The 14,963-nt window shown below is 40.8% G+C and overlaps 1 long non-coding RNA gene across 1 annotated transcript; it reads left to right on the top strand.

Moving 5' to 3' along the window:
- Nucleotides 1–4,778: 4,778 nt before the first annotated feature.
- Nucleotides 4,779–14,638, top strand: LOC144578819 (uncharacterized). Its single transcript, XR_013525253.1, has 3 exons — nucleotides 4,779–4,862; nucleotides 4,948–5,070; nucleotides 13,359–14,638. It is a non-coding gene; the product is annotated as an uncharacterized LOC144578819 (long non-coding RNA).
- The last annotated feature ends 325 nt before the right edge of the window (nucleotides 14,639–14,963 follow it).

Raw genomic sequence — 14,963 nt, 5'->3', positions numbered from 1 at the left:
TTTCCTCATTTTTTACATGAGTATCTTGGGCTATAAAGTCTTAAAGAATGGATTTCAGAATATGTGAGGAACTCCGTTTCCCAGGTAGACCACAGTGCCCTTGAGTATCGGGATTAACAGTAACAACTGGTGTATTCTTAGTCTTTTATGGCCCTTGCTCACACCACGCTCTTTGTTCTCCTCCCTCCAGATAACTCCTTGTTTTCTCAGCTTTCCGTTTATTTCTTCCCTCCTAGAATAAGTTTTGCTTATTATCTTCTTTGTGTTTTCAGTCCCTTTCAGATTCCATTTGTACCTTCATGCAGATGACTAAAACAGTCTCCAGCCCTCACCTGTTTTTAGTTGGGCAACTTTACCAAGGATTACTCACACCTCAAAGACAAGAAGTCCATTATTATCTACAGAGTCCATCCTCACCAAGGCTATCGTGTCTGTGTTTACAGCAGGTTCCCTCTACCTTGTACCTAGATTCCTTGCTTTGACTTTCCCCATATCACGTAGAGATTGCAGACTAATCAGCTGTCAAGAGTTCTACTGATTGGGTAATACTTCTAGATTAAATCATGGTTTAATCCCCACTGTCTCAATGAGTCACTCCTTCCTATTTCCTTCCACTTTGGCCCACATATAATCCATTTATTGAATTTGTGACAAATGACAGGATCATCTTTTCCAAGTATAGTTCTGATTAAACCTTTACCATACCAAAACTTTTTTTTTTTTTTTTTTTTTTTTGAGATAAAGTCTTACTGCATTTCTCAGGTTGTAGTGCAATGGCAGAATCTCAGCTCACTGTAACCCCGGCGCCTTCTGGGTTCAAGTGATTCTCCTGCCTCACCCTCCCTAGTAGCTAGGACTACAGTCGTGTGCCGCCATGCCGGGCTAATTTTTTGTATTTTTAGTAGAGATAGGGTTTTACCACTTTGGCCAAGCTGATCTTGAACTCCTGACCTCAGGTGATCCACCCACCTTGGCCTCCCAAAGTGCTGGAATTACATGTGAGCCACCATGCCCAGCCTACCTTACCAAAACTTTTCAAGAACTTCCCTAATTTTAGGCTATTGTTTTTCAGTATTTCTATTTAGGGGTTAAATCTGCAACAAGGGAGATATTGGAGAAATAATTCATGTTACAAAAAATGTTGGAGAGGCAAAATGGCTTGGGTCAACGGACTGCAGGGAGCTAGTTTCATGTCTTCTACAATCGAGCTTAGAGCTCAGCCTATTACTTAGTGTCCTGTGTCTTCCAACTTCACACTATTTTTTTTTTTTATATAGAGATGGCATTTCACTGTGTTGCCCAGGCAGATCTCCAACTCCTGGTCTCAAATAATCCTTCCACCTCAGCCTCCCAAAGTGCTGGGATTATAGTTGGAGGCTGTGCCTGTCCATCAACAGCCCAACACTAAGCATCTTACTGTTAGCCCCTCGTGCACAGATAAGGAATTCAGAAGACAGTACCAGAAGATCTTTAATCAGATGTGAGTAGTTTATGTCAATTCATGAAGAACCCACAGTTCAGAAGGGATTCGTTTCTTCAAGTCACCCTTCACACATGGCAGGGGTGACTGAATTCTCTAACGTCCAGGCACTCTACACTGCTGTCCCATCTGAACTGGTAGAGAAATCTCTCATCCTTGGACATTTTCCCTCTCCTCTCTAGATGGATTAATAACCTAAATATGAAAACAATGAAGAAAATCTGGGAGAGGCCAGGTGCTGTGGCTCACGCCTGTAATCCCAGCACTATGGGAGGCTGAGGCAGGCAGGTCATGAGGTCAGGAGATTGAGGTGAAACCCCATCTCTACTAAAAATACAAAAAATTAACTGGACGTGATAGCATGTACCTGTAGTCCCAGCTACTTGGGAGGCTGAGGCAGGAGAATCACTTGAACCTGGGAGGCAGAGGTTGCAGTAAGCCGAGATCATGCCACTACACTCCAGCCTGGGCCACAGAGTGAGATTCCATCTCAAAAAAAAAAAATCTGGGAGAATAGTTTTACAACTTTTGAGAGAGGGGAAGAATATTTAGTAACATTTAATAACAACTTTTAGCATGTTATTAAATGAAAAGCCATTCATATGAATGACACTGTAAATAAAGTTGAAAGACCTGAAAGAAGGAATTCTCCAATATATGTAATTGACAAATGATTAAAGGATATGAATTGGACCTCCTCAAAAGAGAAAACTTGAGGCCAAGACTAAAGTTCCGAAGTAATAGCTATAGGATTTTTTTTGAGTTTATGCGTGTAGGTGTGTATATACATTTAAAAGACTTTTATAATAGATTTCTGTAATTTTAATTGGCATTTAAATTTGTTTTAACTGCCCTCTAGCACACCTGACTTTTTCTCTTGAAATGTAAATTTTGCTGTCTGATTTTTCACCTAAGAGTTGTTCCTTTAATATGCAAATTTAGCACTATTTAGCTAAAACTGCATAGATAATATAATGGGTTATCAAGAATTTAAAAGTCTAAGGGAAAAAAAGAAATCTTATGAATCTGTAAGATGTACTTCTGTTGGCATGCCTAATATGTCTATGTATCTGTGTGCTGTGTATATAATATTTTACTACTAAAAAGATATTAAATAGCTTGAATTAATTGGTTTAAAGAAAAATAAAAGTGCTTAAATCAAATACAAAAAAAAAAGAAAAGACTAGTCAAATGCTTTTTCAAGTTCACATGAGATGGGATAATTCCCTTGACCCCCCTTCATGGGTGGGAACTAGAGTGGCTCATTTCACTCAGCCTGCTGCTGGCAACTCCTTGCAAGCGGGAGCATGCAAGCAAACCAGTGCAGGAACCAGAGCAAACAAACACTGGAACTGGCCAGTTGCTCTCCTCTCTGTTGGGAGCAGGTTCTGTGTGGGCCCTGCAGCAGCATCCAAGCATATTACAATCAATGCTCTTTCAGCTCTGCCATCTGGAGATGGCCAAGTGCCATCTAGCTCAGTGGAGGGTCAGGGTGGCAGCAGCTGCCCTCTCAGTACCTGCATTCTTGTCTGACATCCAGAAAGAATCAGGTCACACAATCCAGAAAGAATCAGGTCACACAAATTGATTGAAGGGTAGTGTATAAAGAGGATTTTTTTTATTTTTATTTTTATTTTTTAGACAGAGTTTTGCTCTTGTCTCCCAGGCTGGAGTGCAATGGCAGAATCTCGGCTTACTGGAAACTCCACCTCCCAGGTTGAAGTGACTTTCCTGCCTCAGCCTCCTGAATAGCTGGGATTACAAGCCTGCACCACCACGCCTGGCTAATGTTTGTGCTTATAGTAGAGACAGGGTTTCACCACATTGGTCAGGCTGGTCTCAAACTCCTGACCTCAGGTGATCTGCCTGCCTCAGCCTCCTAAAGTGCTGGGATTACAGGCGTGAATCACCACACCCCTTGTGTATAAGGAGGATTTTACTGGGCGATGGAAGTGGCTCTCAGCAGGATGGGGAGTTGGAAAGCGGATTGTGTGGGAAGAAGGTGATCTTTCCCTGAAGCCCAGCTGTCTCTGGCTGGGCCCCAATCTGAAGCCACATTGTCTGAAGTTAGTTGTGTCTATCCACAGTCACAAATGATCAGTTGCTTATGTGCTTGCCACTCAGCCACTTGTATTCTCACCAGTCAACTGCTTGTGTTGCTCTGCCAGTTAAGTCTTTTTTTTCTTGTTGTTGTTTCTGTTTTATTTGTTTTTTATTTTTTTATTTTTTACCAACTGAAGTCTTTTTATGAGCACAGGATAGGGGTGTGGCAGGCCCAAAAGGCAATATTTGGGTGGAAAGACAAGGTCAGTTGTTTTCACTTAGGGCTACTGTTACAGGCTTAACAGCAGGATTTAGCCCTGAGCCATGACTCTGTATCACACATGACTTAAGTAAAATTTTTCATAAATAAGCTGGCTTTAAAACTATTGGTAAAATAATACTAGAAATGTCTTAAGAATTGTTAGTATTTTTGTTTGCATTTATTGATCAAGTGGTTTCATACTTTATTCCTGCAGAATACTATAAGATTTACCATAAGGGTTATAAAACTATAAAACCAGCCCAAAACAAAATGATCCTTGCTTGTATTAATTTTTGACAAATAAGACATGGAACACTGTTGGTTTAATGAAAACAGCTAAATCCTGAGTTATTGGTGAAAACATCCTTTTATTAAACCTTAAACTTCTTACCTAAGTAAACACCTGAAATTTATAGCTATAAAAATAATTAATAGAGAATTAGTTTTAAGTGATGACTATCACAGTTTTCATAAATAACCTAGGTAAACTACCAGATAAATTAATCAAGTAAATGTAATAGAATAAATGCTTGTCAACAAACTTGTCATAAAATTTAGGATCTAAAGTCATATTAAATAATGGATATTAATTGAATATCTGGGTAATTTACAATTTTAAAATTATAGAAAAACATTTTTAATGTCCTCATTAAAAGGCAAATATGGCCAGGCACAATGGTTCACACCTCTCATCCCAGCACTTTGGGGGCCAAGGCAGGTAGATCATGAGGTCAGGATTTCAAGGCCAGCCTGGCCAAGATGGTGAAACTCCATCTTTACTAAAAATATAAAAATTAGCTGAGCATGGTGGCAAGCACCTGTAATCCCAGCTACTTGGGTAGCTGAGGCAGAGAGTTGCTTGAACCTGGGAGGTGGAGGTTGCAGTGAGCTGAGATTACACCACTGCACTCCAGCCTGGGCAACAGAGCAAGACTGTGTCTCAAATAAATAAATAAATAAATAAGGTAAATATCTTTTTTTTTTTTTTTTTTTGAGACAGAGTTTCGCTCTTGTTACCCAGGCTGGAGTGCAATGGCGCGATCTCGGCTTACTGCAACCTCCTCCTCCTGGGTTCAGGTAATTCTCTTGCCTCAGCCTCCCTAGTAGCTGGGATTACAGGCACGCGCCACCAAGCCCAGCTAATTTTTTTTTGCATTTTTAGTAGAGACGGGGTTTCACCATGTTGACCAGGATGTTCTCGATCTCTTGACCTTGTGATCCACCCGCCTCGGCCTCCCAAAGTGCTGGGGTTACAGGCATGAGCCACCACGCCCAGCCCTATAAGGTAAATATCTTTGTCTAATTCAAAGCTTATTTAAGGTTATGCATAGAACAGTGTAAACCAAAACAGGAAATATGAGATGTAAGGAAAGTTATAAAGAAAGTAATAATTAAAATAATTTTTACATGACGAAGAATATTGTATGTTTTTTTTCCCCCTAAAATAAGATTTCTGGTTGTTTGGCCAGGCATGGTGGCTCACACCTGGTAATCCCAGCACTTTGGGAGGCTGAGAATGGTGGATCATGAGGTCAGGAGTTCAAGAGCATCCTGGCCAATATGGTGAAACCTTGTCTCTACTAAAAATACAAAAATTAGCCTGTAGTCCCAGCTACTTGGAAGGCTCAGGGAGGAAAATCACTTGAAGCTGGGAAGTGGAGGTTGTAGTGAGCCAAGATTACACCACTGCACTCCAGCCTGGTGACACAGCAAGACTGCATCTCAAAAAAAAAGAAAAAGAAAAAGAAAAGATTACTGATTATTCAAGAAGGAGGGATATTTAGGACAAAACAAATAGCCCAAGCATGTTGTAAATGGTCTATGTAAGTTGCAACGAGGTTAGTAAAAAGGAATTTAATTTTTTTTTTTTTGAGAGAGTCTCACTCTGTCACATAGGCTGGAGTGCAGTGGTGCGCTCTTGGTTCACTGTAACCTCCACCTCATGGGTTCAAGTTAATATCCTGCCTCAGCCTCCCAAGTAGCTGGGATTACAGGTGCGTGCCACCACACCTAGCTAATTTTTGTATTCTTAAGTAGAGACAGGATTTCACCATGTTGTTCAGGCTGGTCTCAAACCCCTGACCTTGTGATCTGCCTACCTCAGCCTCCCAAAGTGCTAGGATTACAGGCATGAGCCACCACTCTCAGCTGGAATTTAATTTTTTTAAGGGGTTATATAAGTCCGTTGTCTGTGATTAAGAAGAAATTATAATACTCTTTCTAGAGATGGGTCTTTGATTGTAATGTCAATGAAGAGGGTCAAACTCTGTAAAATAGTTGAAGAGATTTATTCTGAGCCAAATATGAGTGACCATGGCCTGTGACACAGCCCTCAGGAGGTTCCGAGAACATGCGTCCAAGGTGGTTGGGGCGAAGCTTGGTTTTATTCATTTTAGAGAGGCATGAGACATCAATCAAATACATTTAAGAAATACATTGGTTTGGTCCAGAAAGGCAGAACAACTCAAAGCAGGGGCTTTCAGGCTATTGTTGAATTTAAACATTTTCTGATTGACAGTTGGTTGAGTTTGTATGAAGACCTAGGATAGATAAAAAGGGAATGTTCAGGTTAAGATAAATATTACGGAGACCAAAGTTCTTTTGAAGTCTTATAGTGGCTGCCTTTAGAGACAATAGGTGACAAATGTTTCCTATTCAGATCTTAATCTCTTTAGGATTGGGAGGGTCTGGAAGAAAAAGATCTAGCTATGTAAACATAGATTCTTTGCAGATGCAAATTTTTCCCCACAAAGAACAGCTTTGCAGGGCCATTTCAAAATATGGGAAAGAAACATGTTTTGGAGTAAAATATTTTGATTTTCTTCTTTGTATCATAATGTTATGTCAGAGTCAGGTTGAAAAGTAAATCATGATATATAGGGTTAAATACAAAACCTGTCTGAGGGCATGACTCCTCTAGATAGGAATTTGGACAAGATTTTTTTTAAAAATCAGAGTTTAGTCCTCATTAACAAAACTAAACTAATACAAAACTAAATAAATAGTTAAAACAAGATTTTATTTAAAATATTGACTTATTCTTAATGCAAGAAGTTTTTAATTCTTAAATTCTATATCTATCTCTTTGACATTCTCCAGATTGATATTACAGAAATTCAGCTCTTTCTCTTTTGAAAAGGCTTTGGATGATTATTCTCTCCTTTGCCTTTTATTGGCTCCTATAACTTTTTATTAATTATCTAAAGTAAGGGAGATAATTTTTTTTAAAACAAGCAAATAAATATTTTTGGACCTGCCTTTTTATTCTGCATGTGGGAACTAGTTAAGATTGCCTAAGTCAATGAAGCATAAAATAGAAGCTGGAGTGCTAGTCGGGACAAATCCTTCACTTTTCATAGCCCTTAGTGGAGCATTTATTGGAGCTGATGGCAAAAGACAGTACAGTAAGTACTTCCCAATGTCAATGACTGAACTAGAGAATTTCTACCTGGGAAAGCATTTATTGCATTATTATGGAATGCTAATTGAAGCTACCCCTATGCTAATGGGGTAGCTTTTGAGACAAAGTCTGGCTCTGTTGCCCAGGCTGGAGTGCAGTTGTGCCTACACTTGGTTCACTACAACCTCCACTTCCCAGGTTCAAGTGATTCTTCTGACTTAGCCTTCCAAGTAGCTGGGATTATAGGCATGTGCCACCATGCCCAGCTAATTTTTGTATTTTTAGTAGAGATGGGGTTTTGAATTCCTGGCCTCAAGTGATCCATACTCTATGTTAATAGAAATAATGGGGCCAGGTGCGGTGGCTCATGCCTGTAATCCCAGCACTTTGGGAGGCCGAGGCGGGTGGATCACGAGGTCAAGAAATCGAGACCATCCTGGTCAACATGGTGAAACCCCGTCTCTACTAAAAAAACACACAAAAAAATTAGCTGGGCACAGTGGCACGGGCCTGTAATCCCAGCTACTCAGGAGGCTGAAGCAGGAGAATTGCCTGAACCCAGGAGGCAAAGGTTGCGGTGAGCCGAGATCACACCATTGCACTCCAGCCTGGGTAACAAGAGCGAAACTTCGTCTCAAAAAAAAAAAAAAAAAGAAATAATGGTGCCCAGAAGAGTTTCCTGATAAAATAAAAATGATTTATGTAGGATCTTGCTAACTGGGGATATAAGGAGGAGATACTGACAAGCAGGGAGCCCTTTCTTTGGACTAATTTTCATTCTGTGAGGAGCTGCTAGATACAGTACCTGATAGACAGCTCTCATGAGCTGCTTGACTTGTGAATGACATTTCCAAGGTAAACAAACATCTTGTTTGAAAGCTGCTACTCTGGTTAAAGAAGGGTCAAGAAAATATTTTTCTTTTTGACTTATTTGGGTGAATATGTTTTTTCTTTGTTTTTGAGACAGAGTCCCACTCTTTCACTCAGGCTGGAGTGCAGTGGTGCCATCTCAGCTCACTGCAGCCTTCACATCTCAGGGGGTCAAGCAGTCTTTACACCTCAGCCTCATGGTAGCTAGGACTATAGACGTATGCCATCATGCCCAGCTAATTTTTTTTTTTTTTGACTCAGAGTTTCATTCTTGTTGCCCAGGCTGGAGTGCAATGGAATGATCTTGGCTCACTGTAATCTCTGCCTCCTGGGTTCAAGCGATTCTTCTGCATCAGCCTACTGAGTAGCTGGGATTACAGGTATATACCACCTTACCTGCCTAATTTTGTGTTTTTAGTAGAGATGGGGTTTCACCATGTTGGTCAGGCTGGTCTCAAACTGACCTCAGATGATTCACCCGCCTCAGCCTCCCAAAGTGCTGGGACTATAGGCATGAGCCACCACGCCTAGCATGATTTTTGTATTTTTTGTAGAAATGCTATGTTGCCTAGGCTGGACTCAAGAGATCCTCCCACCTCAGCTTCCCAAAGTGCTGGGATTACAAATGTGAGCCACCACACCCAGCTCATCCATGAAATATGTTTTTGTAAGCAAATTTACCTTTCTAAGTTCTCCAAAATTTGTTACAATATAGTTATTTGGATAAGTTCAGTAAGTCTTTTAAAATGAAACAATTGAAGACACTGGTTATTTTATCAAGACTTAACTATAAAATAGCATGTTTTTAAGTAAAGTTCCAGCAACTCCAACTCAAAAGGAGCCTATAGTGGCCAATTATTGCGGCATTTTATACAAATAACCTGGCCAAATATAATAAGCCTAAAACTTTACACACAAATTTGGTCATACTATAAATTCTCCTTAATAGAAAAAAGAGGTAGAGAAATTGTTTCAAAGGAAAAATGTAACAGCTAATAATAGATTTCGGGCCTAACTTTTGTTTTTTTGAGTGCAGATTGATTTATTGTTTCTTGGCTACAATAATTCTTCAGAGAGTACCAGATGGTAATTTTTCTTCATATTTTTAGTTGTGCCCTAATGGAATAAGTTTCTTTTTCTGTTCTGACACACAAATACTCTTTCGATTGTAAAACTACAAATGTTATTTATCTCTCCTTGTTTCACTTCCAAGGAAACCAAAATCATGATATTCCGAAGACTGGAGATGTGAATCTCCCTCATTTGGCCTCCCACTGGGCCCTGATGTATTTTTCATTGCAAATGGCCTGCTGCTAAAACGATACAAGCACCATCCCTCTAGGCCCAGGGTTGTGGAAAAGTTGGGTGCATGAGATTGTAAAAGCCAGTTTTGAGGGATAAAATTAGGTCAAGGTCAAACCCTCCAAATCAATGAGGGATACAAAGATGCCTAAACAGCTGGTAAAACAAGGAACTTTGCCTTCTAAACTATTTTATATCACTTTTGCATCCACCCAAACATAAAGGACTTTTTTTTTTTTTTTTTGAGACAGAGTCTGCACTGTCATCTGGGCTGGAATGCAATAGGGTGATCTCAACTTACTGAAACCTCCACCTCCCAGGTTCAAGCAATTCTCCTGCCTCGAGGTGTGCACCACCACGCCAGCTAATTTTTTGTATTTTTAGTGGAGATGGGGTTTAACCATGTTAGGATGGTCTCAAACTCCTGACCTGTGATCTGCCCACCTCAGTCTCCCAAAGTGCTGGGATTACAGGTGTAAGCCACTGTGCCCGGCCTTAAAATAATAATGTAAGAGGTAATGAATACCTGTCCACATCCATTCCTGTCTGTTTTAGAACAATTAATTGGCTATAAGTCTTTTGACTCTTAAGGCCCTTATCCACAGGAAGTCCCACCGAAGGACAGGATGGATGGGGTCAGGCAGCCATACCACTCTGGCAATGCTATGGGACAAAATAAAGATTTGATGGCTTTTGATGTTGCCTCTGGTAAATATTGGCCAGAAGGGAGAGAATGTAAAACAAAAATGAAATTCTAAGGCCCTCCAACCATCTGAATGTACCTCCTCCTCAGCCATGAGTTTTTTAAAATTTAACCTGAGAGACTGTTTCAGACTGTGATGAGAAGTGGCAGTGAGACATGCCTCATTATACGTCTGTGACACTAACGTCAATACAGACTTCAAGTCTCATAAAAATACAACCAATTCTCCCTGAAACCTATTACCCAAGGCTTCCTCTGCAAATAAGAATGTGGGTCTCCACAATCCTTTTTCTTAACCCAGACATTCCTTTCTGTTGATCCCAGATCTTTAGATTAAACTGAACCATTCTGGACGAAACCAATGTATTTCTTTCTGTTTTTTGTTTGTATGTTTGTTTGTTTTTTAGCAGAATCTTGCCAGATTGCCCAGGCTGGAGTGCAGTGGCACAATCTCAGCTCACTGCAACCTCCATCTCCCAGATTCAAGCGATTCTTGTGCCTCAGCCTTCCAAGTAGCTGAGATAATAGGTGTATACCACTGTGCCTGGCTAATTTTTATATTTTTGGTAGAGATGGAGTTTTGCCATGTTGGCCAGGGTGGTCTTGAACTCCTGGCTTCAAGTGAGCCACCCTCCTTGGCCTCCCAAAGTGCTGGGAGTACAGGTGTGAGCCACTGGGCCTAGCCAGTGGTTAGCTTAAAAATGCCACAAAGTAGAAATGTAATAAATGTTAGTTATTCTTACTGTTGTTACACTTTAGTAAAATAAGTTTTGTGATGTGAAAGAGGCAGACAAGTAGCTGAAATTCAGTGTGAGAAAATTTAAATTCATCCAATAAGCAATTGACATAAAATCATCAATAAAACTCAATGTGTTGAAAACCAATTGGCTGGCCAGGCACAGTGGCTCACGCCTCTAATCCCAGCACTTTGGGAGGCCAAGGCAGGCAGGTCATGAGGTCAGGAGTTTGAGATCAGCTTGACCAACATGAACCCCATCTCTACTAAAAATAGAAAAATTAGCCAGGTGTGGTGGTGCGCACCTGTAATCCCTGCTACTCAGGAGGCTGAGGCAGAAGAATCACTTGAAACTGGGAGGTGGAGGTTGCTGTGAGCTAAGATTGAGCCAATTTGCTGAATCACTGGTTTGCTAAATTCACTGGTTGTGGCATGCTTTAATAGTAATGTTAAATAATTATCAAATGTGTTCACTTTTGGTCATGAAGAAGGCAAAGGCTACATTTTTGAAGTAGGGAAACCAAAGACTAAAAAATGCTTTTGGACATTTAAGCTAAATGAACTTTTAACATCCCAAAAGCAATGGGGGAAATGAATAATAAATTCAATGAATCCAAAAAGTGGAGAAAATGTTTCCAAAATCTGGAAATTCCCTGCTCCAATCCTGAAAAAAAAAAAAAACCACACTTAAGGAAAACAAAATCATTTTACAGAACACTAGAATTTTAAACTCACTTGCTGCGTATGATGTCTTTTTCATCTTAACCAGATAACCATTTAAATCAAATTGCCATGTTGATAATTTCCTTTTGGTCAAAGTGTCTTCTTCCAGAGTCGCTTGGAACTCTTCCATGGCACCTGAAGCAGATGGTCAAAGCCAAAAGGGCTGAGAGTATCTAGCACCTGGAAATGTATAAGGCCAGTTAGAACATTTAGAGCAAAGATTTGGCAGGTGGTGCGAGTCTCAAAGGTGAAGCTAAATGGTAGTATAATTTTTTTAAAAACTTTAACTTTTAAAAAATATTTTATTGCAGGGACAGAGTCTTGCTCTGTCACCCAAGCTGGAGTGCAGTGGTGCTATCTCCGCTCACTACAACCCCCATCTCCCAGGTTCAAACGATTCTCATGCCTCAGCCTCCCCAGTTGCTGGAATTACAGGCACGCGCCACCATGCCTGGCTAATTTTTGTATTTTTAGTAGAGACAGGGTTTCACTATGTTGGCCAGGTTGGTCTTCAACTCCTGACCCGAAGTGATCCACCTGTCTCAGCCTCCCAAAGTTCTGGGATTAAAGGTGTGAGCCACCTCACCTGGCCTGCATGGTAGTATAATAGTAGTCAGGTCATGAAACTCCCTGCCAGGCATTCTAATAAGTTCTGACTTTTCTTTGCAGGTGATAATTGGGAGTTATGTACTTTTAAAAGTTCAGCAGAATGTTGATTTTCAGAGACTGCATTTGTGCTATTCACAGCTGCATTGTAGGTCTCAATACACAGGACTCAGTACAAGCTGGGCCCTTACTGTGATGAGGTATTTTGAAGAACGATCAAGGACTTAGTGAGCATCCACCAAAGCCGAGCTTAATAAAGAATCTGGGTTGGGCGCAGTGGCTCACTCCTGCAACCCCAGCACTTTAGGGGGGCGCTGAGGCTGGTGGGTCACCTGAGGCCAGGAGTTCAAGACCAGTTTGGCCAACATGGTGAAGCCATCTCTGCTAAAAATACAAAAATTAGCTGGCTGTGGTGGCAGGTGCCTGTAATCCCAGCTACTCAGGAGGCTGAGATAGGAAAATTGCTTGAACCCGGGAGGCGGAGGTTACAGTAAGCCGAGATAGTGCCACTGCACTCCAGCCTGGAACAGAGGAAAACTCTGTCTCAAAAGAAAAAAAATCTGAAGTAGGGGAGTTTTCAAGGAAAACAAAGATTGCCCAACAATGTTCGATGATTTAGGGAGGAAGATTAACTGTAGATAGAGCAGTTTAGGAGCTGGTTTGTTAACTTTCACCAGTGATGTCTAAACAATGGAGTGAGAACAAAGAGACTGGAGTTGAGAAAAGAATGAAAAGCGAGAAAGCCTGATAAAAATGTTTTTTGGAAGCAGCTTGATGGGGGAGGGACCGGGACAGTTGCCACCTAGTGTGATTTCAAGGTACTGAGAATAAAAATAAACCTCAGGCAGAGGTTGCAATGAGGTGGGCACAGTGGGTCACACCTGTAGTCCCAGTGCTTGGGAGGCCAAGGTGGGGTGGGTCACTTGAGCTCAAGAGTTCGAGACCAGCCTCGGCAATGTGACGAAACCAATCTCTACGAAAAGATACAAAAATTAGCCAGGTGTGATGGTGTGTGCCATGACAGCTACTTGGGAGGCTGAGACAGGAGAATTGATTGAACCTGGGAGGCAGAGGTTGCAATGAGGTAAGATGCCACTCTACTTGTCTGGTGACAAAGTGAGAATTCGTTAAATAAATAAATAAAGGAAGGAAGGAGTTATGTTAATCTTCATTGCACAAAAATGAAGAAAACCACGAGTTGTTCCTCCTGCTTTTTCTTTTTTCTTGTTACAGGGCCATGATCCACCTGGAATAAAATGAGAAACTGAATTCATTTGGGGCTCTTTCCTGCCTGCAAGTCTGCCACTACCTTGCCCAATTAAAACCTTATTTTCACCTGCTTTAATTCCTGCTAGTTATTTTCCTCTTCTTAGAGTTTGACCTCAGGTAAATTAGCTAATCTCTCAGTGCACCATCTGTACAATAATATATATCCCTGTAAGGCACTGCAAGATTTAGGTAAGATAATGTGTAAAAAATCTGTTCTTTGGCCTGGCCATATGATGAGTCCTCATAACTTGAAGCAATTGGTTTAAGTAGAACGAACACGTGGATCACCCTGAATTAAGATGGATTAATATAAAACAGTTGTCAAGCATGAGCTGCATTTTCCAAATCTGGAGGACAAAACCCCTCCGAGTGTTACTACTTTATCCCACATATTTGAGAAAGTACAATGTCTTAGGGTTGTGAAAACAAAACAACAAACAAACAAACCCAGAAAAGGCTGCAGTTCCCTTGTCTGTAATATGGAGGTTTTGCCTATCTCATAAGGTGGTTTTAGATCTTATAATGTCCTTATTCAGTGTTAATCTCTGGTTACTCCTGCCTCCAGTCTCAGCATTCTGTAAGCAATATCAAGTGATGTGGATCCATATCAAGTGAGGTGGATCTTATGTGAGCCTGACAGGCTTCCATCCTCACAGAGCAGTCTATAAACATGAAAGTGATCAAGGTCAGACTGCCTGGGTCAGAGGCTCACCCTGAGATCTAAACCTTTCTGCCCCCACTGTCCTCAAATCTAAGTAGGATTAAAATGGTATGCATGTTATAAGGGTGAGGTAGGAATTAAATAAGAAAATTATTGGGAGAGGACTCAAGATGGCGCTGTGAGAACAACCCAGGATTGGAGCTCTTCTCGTTGAATCTGCAAACGAGACCCAAACGAAAAGTCAGCAACTACGCAGACGACCAGCGGACAAATCCACAAAGATGGGAAGAAACCAGCGCAAAAAGGAGGAAAACACCCAAAACCAGAACACCTCGCCTCCTAGAAAGGACCAAAACTCCTCACCAGCAAGGGAGCAAAGCTGGACGGAGAATGACTGTGACGAAATGACGGAATTAGACTTCAGAAGATGGATAATGAGAAACTTTTGTGAGCTAAAAGATCGTGTATTAAATCAATGCAAAGAAACTAAGAACCTTGAAAAAAGATTTGAAAAAAGATTCGAGGAAATGATAACAAGAATGGATACCTTAGAGAGGAATATGAATGAATTAAAGGAGCTGAAAAACACAATACGAGAACTTCGTGAAGCAAACACAAGTTTCAATAGCCGAATTGACCAAGCAGAAGAAAGAATATCTGAAGTCGAAGACCAACTCAATGAAATAAAATGAGAAACCAAGATCAGAGAAAAAAGCGCAAAAAGGAATGAACAAAGTCTCCAAGAAATGTGGGACTATGTGAAAAGACCTAACCTACGTTTGATAGGTGTACCAGAAGGGTACGAAGAGAATGAATCCAAGCTGGAAAATACTCTTCAGGACATCATCCAGGAAAATTTCCCCCACCTAGCAAGACAAGCGAACACTCAATTGCAGGAAATACAGAGA

This window comes from Callithrix jacchus, chromosome 12, assembly GCF_049354715.1.
Source record: "Callithrix jacchus isolate 240 chromosome 12, calJac240_pri, whole genome shotgun sequence".
Taxonomy (NCBI): Eukaryota; Metazoa; Chordata; class Mammalia; order Primates; family Cebidae; genus Callithrix; species Callithrix jacchus.
The sequence above is the reverse complement of the archived record's forward strand: the minus strand, read 5'-3'. Positions and strand labels throughout refer to the sequence as shown.